We start from the raw sequence: 7,141 nt of genomic DNA, 5'->3' as shown, positions 1-7,141 counted from the left end.
GGATGATCTTGGAGGTCTCTTCCAACCTGGTTGATTCTATGATTCTGTATGCTGGTTTTTCAGGGCATAGCATATTTAATGTATCTAGAACACAATCTTTATTCACACCAGCGAGCACCCACAAGCACCATCATCCTGAGCAAGTGCTGCCAGAGGGTTTTCAAACACCTGGAAGTCAGCCAGTTTGGGGAAAGCAGAAAACCTCCACCCAAGGTGAGCACCTCCTGCCAGACCTCTAGACAAACCAGAGACAAGAATGCTTGAAGGTGCAGAAGTGTCCCGGATCTCTGTGGCCATTCTCTAGCCAGGGAATAGGACAATTATAGCAGGAACTTTCAAAAAAACAAGGAAATGCCTGAGGCAAACAGACCACAAGGAAAGCTTTCACTCAGAGTCTTTGACAGAGTTGCAGAGGAATGTCTTCTGCTCAGAGGTGCTGCCCACAAGTGCAGGTGGAGACACAGCCTGTGCTCTGTGCCTATGGTACCTGTAGAGGCAATGATGCAGTGGTCATCAGGCAAGCCCTACTGAAGGTTAGGGTCACAGCATCACAGTATCACCAAGGTTGGAAGAGACCTCATAGATCACCAAGTCCAACCCTTTACCACAGAGCTCAAGGCTAGACCATGGAGTCCCGCACCACAGCTAAGCTCTGGCATCCCTCCCAAACCAGATGTTCCCACACTGCTGCTCCTTGCTGAGACAGAGCCTTGACGAGCATGGCTAAACCTCATTAAACCTCATTAAAAGCAGCATGACTAAGAGGTGGCCATGGAGGCCCTGTACAGCCTCTGCATTCTCTTCCTCTGATGCTGAGCAGAAGCCCGGATGGATTATTTTTAATATCAACAACTATTTACTGGCCTGAGAGGGACTCTGCAGGACTGTGGCACGATCTTTGTTGTCACAGCATCCAGTTTCTGCTCTAGTGAATAATGAAAAAGCAACTGCCAGAAAGAGGGAGGGGAAAAAAATGCAGTGTAGCTGAGGCTGGTGTGCAGCATGCTGAGCTAGAGCCACTGCTCCTGGCAGGGGCTTTGCTAGGGTGGCCTTGTGCCCAGCTACTGTACAACAGGAGACACACAAAAGATCATGCTAGACCAAGGTCTCAGCGTGAATTTAGAGGGGTTGGAGCAACTGGACATGCCATTTTCCCTCCAAATATAAATCAACTTCTGGCTGTTTTCACTCCTGTGGAATAGCAAGTGTCTGAGTGCTGGGCAAATTCCCAGGTCAGATAGAAGCACAACACTTAGTTAAATGGCCATGATGCTTTTTAAATCAAACACATAATGCTTGTGGATGGCCCACTCCAGGCATTTGCACAACGTGACCAGATGCTAACAGACAAGTGTGAGATGGGATGTAAAGACCTCTGACATCCCTGTGGCTATGCTGTAATTGTCACTGTTATGGTACCTTTTACACTCAGGTTAACTGTCACTAAAGCATATGCACAGCAGAAGCTGGCTGTTCTGACTGCAAGCAGCTGCATCTGTCAGGATGGTTCTTCTTCTGCAATGAAAGCTGAAGGATGGTGGGTCCAGAGCATAGGATCTCACTATTAGGAATCATGCTTGGACTGTCCTTGCTCTGGCATGCCAAGAAGTACAAAGATTAAACTGGTCCATAGGTATGTGTAAGAATCTTAGATTCATTGATGTTCAATGTCTCCATTGAATTGGGAGTCCAGAAGGAGGTTCAGCAGAGTTTCCTACACAATGTGCATCTTTGTTACACAGGGTTTGGTAAACTCATCTCATCATGCACTCAGTCACCAGCTCTACTGCTGCAACTGTCCTCAAGTAGCCAGTTTGGCTATTCTCTGGGTAAGGGGAGCTGCCACATGGCACAGGACTAAAGCCATCAGGCTCATTTTGCAGAGGAAGCACTTGACTCCTTCCTGATGGTCCTGGATGATCCCATGGATGTCCTTGAGAGAACTCTTCCCTTTCCCCATCCTGGATGGATTACAAGTAATCTAACTAACATCCCAGGCACTGTGGGGTTCATGGCACCACTTTCCAAAAGAAGCCTGTTCCATGCATGGTACATTTGGGGGTGTGGAGAAATTTAGTTTGTGGTGCTCTGAATGCCCAGAGATTTAAGAGGGGGGGGGGAAAGTCCTTTTTTCTCTTTTTCCTGCCTTCAGGTTTCTGGGGTTTTTTTAATGAAATACCCTAAGTGATAACACAACCATTTCAAGAGCTCACTGCTGCTGATTATTTTCTCCAGTGAAAAACCTAAGTGCTCCTTTACTCATTAAGATGGTCAAATTTATTCTGCCAAATAGCTCAGAGGCATCCCAGTACCCAATGGAAATGGTGGTAGCTTTCCCACTGCTTCAAACAGGCACAAAATATTCCCAAGGCTGGAAACTCTAAATTACCTGCATCTGTTCTGCACATTTCTGAAGCCTTCCAACTACTAACAAGACCATCATGTTGTAAGAATAAGCACAGCTATTTGAAACATCAGTGAGATTGTATGTCTCAGTCTAAGCCCTGGGCTATTCCATTTGATTGGAAAAGTGCCATAAGGAAATCAGAATTTGGCCTCAAGTGTGCTTAAAACTAAGGCCAGATTCTTCAGCATGCTGCATGCACAAGGAGTAACCCTTGGCTGAGGGTTCATGGGAGGGTTCTGTAGCTGTCCAGGAATTGTGAATGCTTCCCTGTTACCTTATCCTCAGCCACTTGGCTACAATGGGTGCAGAGAACAAAAGAAGGACACAGCATCCTGTAAACTGGAGCAGTGAGGGTGGCTTCCCTTCTCTCCATGGAATGAGAGGTCAAGGAGGGAACTATAGGAGTGTCTGAGAACATGTAGTAGTCTCAGAGTACAGAGAGAGGTATATAGGAAGTGGTTGGAGAGTTGCTGGTGGGCAAGCAAGGGGCCCACATTGCATGAGAAATTTGGGATGAGATGAGATGAGATGAGATGATGAGATGAGATGAGATGAGATGAGATGAGATGAGATGAGATGAGATGAGATGAGATGAGATGAGATGCACTGGTTGTGAAGGGTGTGGCAGGAGAATGAACCATTGGAGACAAGCTATAGTCTCCCTGGTTTTGTCTTCCCTAACTCCTGTGTCAGCTCCCAGTCTCGCAGCCCTCCTGCCCCCCTCTCAGCTCTTCCCCTGGGACTGGAGTGCAAGGGAGGATTGCTGAAAATTCATGCTAGAGCAGAGGAGAGTGTGAGGATCATGCTGGTTGCAGGCAAACCCAAGGGGACACGGAAAACCCAGGATGGCACAGACAGGATATGAACACAAGGGAGACCCCCCCACTCCTAGGTGTGTGTGTGCTTGCCCACGCTCCCAACTTGGGAGAATTTAAGGCTCTAAAACACAAAATCAAAAAATACCAGCCCATGGTGAGAACTCTCCCTTTCCTCTGCCCTGCACTTGTCCCACCCAGTATTGCTCCATCCTACCAGGGTGGTAACATGCCCAGAGGACAGGCTGCTGCCCCTTACATCCCCCTCTGGTATCTTGTCCACTCCCACAGGACACAATGGTGCCTGGGCACTGAATTTATCCCATCTCGAAGGAGTAAGCTAACTCCTTGCCACCTGAGAAGTGTCTGCTTTAATTGGGACACCCAAAAAGGAAAATGAATTTGATGGAAGGATAGGATTAAGTTTGCATAATTCTTGCGTAACAGAGCTGAATGCTGCACAAAGCAAACAAAACCCAAAGAAAAGAGGAGGGCAGAGGTGAGGCAGAGAGGCTGAGCTCTTCTGTTCTAACTTCTGAAGTTGTAGCTGGCAGCCTCTCAAAAAATCCAGTCAGCATTTTGGAGGCAGAACTGCGAGGCTGTCCTGAGAGGGAGGAAAACAGGACTGGAGAACAAAGCCATGCCTTTTATTGGCGAGTGTGGGCTCAAGGGGATTAGCAGGGACAAAGGCTCCCTTCTGAGTCACTCCTCTGCCCTTCATTCCCTGCAAGGCGGGCGAGCGGCAGCTCCCGCACTCAAGGGCAGGAGAAAGGGACAGGGGCAGGAACCTTCGGCTCCAAAGCAAATTCCTCCCCGTCCTCCACGCGGTCCCTCGGCTGAAGGTTGGATAACGCACGCCGAGGACTCGGCAGAACAAAAACTGAGTCGAAGCAGCACACCCAGAGTTGTTCGGGACGCCTCTGTAGCCGAGAGCACAGGGGTCTGCGTATCAGGATGCGGGGCCGAGAGCCTGATAACCTCTGCGGTAGCTTCTGCCCCCCTCACGCCGCTTCGTCCCTGCAGCACCGCGGCCGTGCGGAGGCGGTGCCAAGCTCATGGCGCCATCTACCGGCCGCTCCTCGCACCACAGCCTGACTCAGCCGTGCCGCTCGCCTCGACCTCGGCACTCGCCTAGCTCCTTGGCAATCACACGAAAGACTCCCTACCAACGGCACGAAGCTGTCTCAGGGCTGCCGAGCAGCTCCACATCTCTGTTTTCTCCCTTCTTCACTCTGCTGCCTTTCCCAGCTGTGTACAGCAGCCGCTTTCCCATCGCGTGGTACCCTCCCGGTCACACTCTTCGGCTTTCAAAGCGCTCGAGGCACGCTCTGCTCCAGACTGTACCGCTCGGATTTCCCTCGTGTGAAAGTGCAAGTGCATTGATGCTATTTATGTGCTTCTTGCCAAGCTTGCTCGGTATGGGCAGCTTGCAAATCTGCAGCAGCCCAGCTCTGCCAAAAAAGGCACAAGGCTTGGTCCAGAGGCCGGAAATTTCATGTGTTGGGCTTTGCATCAGACAAATGAGCTGATGAAAGAATCATGCTTGACTTCTCCAAAGAAAAACGAACAGGCTCGTGGCAGTCTAATGCACACAGACTGGTCACATCGTCCCTGACAGGGTCATATACACAAAAGGCTGCAAAAACTCTTCAGGGAGTCTTAATGAGAGTAGTCTGCTTTAAGTTCTCAAATGAAGTGAACATTGTTTGCCTGCATGGAAGGCAGTAATATTAACACTGCATTTCAGGTATGTACAGCACTTTGCAGGGATTAACTACTTAATCCTTATAACAGCTCCAAGCAACTTTAGCTGAAGCATCATTATCTCCCATTTTATGGGGAGGTGGGATTTCTCCAAGCCTAAACTTAAGAGCTGTTTCCAGACTCTGGGCTGGTGGTCAGTCTAACTGTCCCAGCTGCCATCTTCTGAATGTGCACATAGGCACATGAGATAGTTCAAAGCACTCATCATCATCATCTTTCAAGGTCCCTTTCAGCCCCTAACGTTCTGTGATCTGTGATCTGACTGACAGGAGGGACCATGCTCATGTTTTCTTCAGTTAATATGAACACACACCCCATGAGCAGCCCAGCCTGCATACTTTGCTTCAAGCAGGTCTGGAAGCCTGACAGAATGACCATCTCTGGCTCGTTTTGTCATCTTTGCTTTCATATTACATGGAAAACTGTCACATAAAAAGCCTTGCAGGAGAGTGTTCCTGATGATCCTGTAATCTTGTGCAGCATCCAGTGTGGAAACATGCCTGACAGAGTCAAGCTTCTTTCTTCCTGGGCAGTTTTTCCACACTTTGCTTCAGTATTCTCAGTGCTTTCACCTGTGGAGCATTTGCCAAGCTTTGCCCAAGACATTTCAGAGCAGGTTCCTTTCACAAAGCACAGCAAACAGGATATGAATTGCATAGGTAAGCCCCATACTAAGTTTTGTGGGATTGCAGTTAACAAGATTTGCACTGCTGTTATTAATAATGCAAGACCAGAAGGCCCCTCCTCAGTCATAGCTGCTCCTGGGATATAAGTTTTGATTGCAGATGAGGTTTTTTATGGACTTTCCAGTCCTTGTTTCCTTTCCTGAGAGTGCTAATCTGAGCATCCACCACCTGGGTCAATGCAGTAACCCTATGGCTGTGGTTTCAAAAGTACACAAATGGCCATGGTAGTAGCTGTTGCAGCCACCAAAAGAGCAGTGAGAGCTGCTCTGTCTGTAGATGACAGGGCTCTCCAGGGGAGAGGCTGCCAGTGTGCAAGCAGACTGGCCAGAGTCCTGCAGAAAGCTGGGAGCAGGCTGCTACTGTCCTCTGTGTGCCCTGAAGAACACTGAGTGAAGAGAGACACCAAGATGATGAAATGTTGTGATAAGCTCTAACTTAGCACTGAGGTCCTTCCTACCTTTTCCAGGGAGTTGCATGTGACAGGGAGTAATGTGGGCAGATGAGGGCAGGACAATCTGCAAGCTCCTGAGGTCACTTTTCTAGGACTTGCTGCCCATGGTTTTGTGGTCCTATCCTCCAGACAAACCCTGCACCAAGCAAAACAACAACTGGAAAGTTTAAGACTGTGGATCTCAGCAAATGGGTCACATCACTCCAGCAGCCCATGTCCCAACAGGGACAGGAACTAAACGCAACCCACACACACCCTTCCTCTCCTCATACCTAGACGATGATTTTCTCCTCAGCATCCTAGCGAAATCCTGTCTCAAGGCAAGATCTGAAGGAGGATAAGAAGGATCTTACAGACTGATTCAAAGAGTTTGAAGGGCGAAGCATGAGAACACACTGCATGGCAAGGCAGGCTGCGGAACAACCAGGTGGACTGGCAGCCTATGTTGTAACCAAGGTCAGGAACCCGACAGAAAGGGGCAGACAGCAAAGGCTGTGCAAACCCAGCATGACCAATGTAGGGTGGCTGGAAATCCATGCTCCAGGAACCAGAGGCAGGCACGGCCTAGACTGAGCACCTGCAGGTGGAGCTACGAGAGCAGCTCCGAAGGAAAAGCAGCAGCAACCACTGCTGCCTGCACAGCCCCGGGGGGTTGGAGAGTGAGGCAGGTGGCAAGGCAAGGATGGTGGGTAGCACATTAACCTTTCAAGGTTAGGGTGAATAGGGCTCTGAGCAACCTGATCTAGTTAAGTGTCTCCCTGTTCACTGCAGGGGGCGCGGACTAGGTGAACTTTAAATATCTCTTCCAACCCAAAGCATTATATGGCACTCACCTGGTCACAAACTGGTACAGGAAGGTCAGGGCTCACCAGACCAGGAAACAGTCTTGTGTTGAGAAGAAACAGACGATACTGCGCAATGAGTTTCCTAACTAGGGCAAGAAAACTCTGAGATGGAAGGGAAAAGCCTTGCCAACAGCAGAAGTATGCAGACTGACAGCCACTATCCCAAATGTCAA

The sequence above is a fragment of the Pogoniulus pusillus genome, chromosome 26 (assembly GCF_015220805.1).
Source record: "Pogoniulus pusillus isolate bPogPus1 chromosome 26, bPogPus1.pri, whole genome shotgun sequence".
NCBI classification, from domain to species: Eukaryota; Metazoa; Chordata; class Aves; order Piciformes; family Lybiidae; genus Pogoniulus; species Pogoniulus pusillus.
Note: the sequence above shows the minus strand (reverse complement) of the source record.